General features: G+C 44.2%; 1 pseudogene; it reads left to right on the top strand.

Annotated features, from left to right (window-relative positions):
* Positions 1 to 675, top strand: LOC102124707 (rRNA methyltransferase 3, mitochondrial pseudogene; annotated as a pseudogene).
* Positions 676 to 2035: the final 1360 nt, after the last annotated feature.

The following is a 2035-nucleotide window of genomic DNA, read 5'->3' as shown; positions in this document are numbered from 1 at the left end:
ATGACATATCCAAAGACTCAGCTTTAGCACTCACTGCCTTTGTTATTGATTTGTGACAATCTCTGTGACCCTGGGAATCTGGGGACAATTCTGAGATCTCCAGCTGGGGCGGGCTGCAGCAAAGTGTTAGTCATTTTGAAATGTGTGGATGCCTAGGAGCCCAAAGTGCTACGGGTGGTTATGGGTGTACTTTTCCCGGTGCCCATTATCAGTAGTCTGAAAACAAAAACAGTGGCAAATTACCTGCCCCCTGACACCCAGGTCTGTTTGGCTGACAACCGAAGCCTTTATGCTGAGGCTCAGATGTCTAATAAAGACAGTGACTATGGCTGGGTGTGTGATTGGCGATTCCTGAAGTTTCACAAGTACGAAGAAAAGGAAGGTCTAGAAACTGGAGCCAGTAAAGGTTTGCTACCTGTTATTGAGGTTCAGAGTTATGGCTTCGACTGGACAGAGGCACCAGCAGCTGCAGTGGTTGGCAGCGAGACCTACAGCATGAACCTGGATTCTCTGTAGTTGGCCGAGAGCCCTGGGGGCAACAGGCTGCTGATCCCTGTTGCACCTGGTGTGGACAGCCTCAACTCAGCCATGGCTGCACGCATCCCGCTTTTTGAAGGGAAAAGACAACTGTGGGTGAGGGCGGAACACTTGAGCAGGGACAGGAGTTACCACTGAGAGGGGACACAGAAGTTCTGCTGAGGACATCTCCAGCTCCCCCTATCCCAGCACATCGTTAAGAGGCTGACAGAATCGGAAACTGTGGCTTCTCAGTTGGTGACTGTGGCCTCCATGTTCAGGAAGCAAGAGGTAGGCATGATACCATCATATGGTTGTAGGAAAAATCAGAATTTTCACAAATTTCTGCTATTCCTCAGAAATAACAGGTCAAAATCCTTCCTGAGAACCCCCATCTCTTCACTGATTTTGAGGTTATATCTTATTTTTTTTCCCTTAGTGACAATGCAAATAGGGGATCCACATGGCTCTATATGTGTGTTTTAAAAATTGTCCACTGAGAAGCATTTTGTGCCCAGAAAGCTCCTGAAAGCATCATCTTGGGCAGGGAGGAATTTGCTGACCAGCTGGTGGGTGTTTTACAATCATCAAGCACTGGTTATAGGTCATGGCAAAGTCACTCACATGTGATCATTGGTCAGTGGTAAATAAAATAAACTATAAAGTGTAGAACCAGCAGATTACATTGAAAAGTTCTATCTGTGTGGTTAAAAATAAATAAATAAAATAAAACATGAACGTAGAGAAATCCTTTCTAACTATGACTCAAAATCTAGAAGCATTAAGAGAAAATATTTTACTTTGCAGCTCTTATTGTCAAAGGGATTTTTATCCAATGGAAGCTGAGCGTTTCCTCACCAGAGCAAGAAAAATCAGCCAGAGGCATCTGGGATGAACCTTGCAGCTACAGGACCAGTACCCAGACCATCTGTGAGATTTGGGCAAAACTGTGTCCATCAAGTGCAGCTTACCTCTACCCCTCTCAGTGCTGCCCACCTCATTGAACTAGGATTATGCCTTTTCTTCCCTACTAGTACTCCACCAAAATTAGAGTCTCTAGTCTGTTTCTCCAATACCCAGAGGCCCTGCATAGAATTTACTACCATTTTCCCACCAAAGGCCACATCCTATTCTAGAATTCTCCATACTATTAGTTGTTAACTAAGGACCTGCTTTAAAATAATAACCCAGAACAAGAATGCCATCAAATTGACTTCTTCTGGTACTTTTGCTTCCTTATACATATTTATACTCCGATATGACATGGACCCCTTGCATTACCTGTCATCTCTAATAATTACTGCACAATTGGTTCTTCTGAAATAACGACTCCTGTTAGGACCAAGAGCAGGACTACTAGCTTGGTTTCCTCAGTGTTTTACTTGCAGTGAAGTCACTCTTCTCAGTGATGCTTTTCCCATGCAATCCTGCCTTGCCTTTCCTGTGTCCAGTCCCCATGGCTAGAATTAACTAGCTTTCTTTAATAACCAAATTGCCTTTCATTATGCTGTGGCAGACA

The sequence above is a fragment of the Macaca fascicularis genome, chromosome 3 (genome assembly GCF_037993035.2).
Source record: "Macaca fascicularis isolate 582-1 chromosome 3, T2T-MFA8v1.1".
Classification (NCBI taxonomy): Eukaryota; Metazoa; Chordata; class Mammalia; order Primates; family Cercopithecidae; genus Macaca; species Macaca fascicularis.
This window is presented reverse-complemented; position numbering and strand designations above follow the sequence as displayed.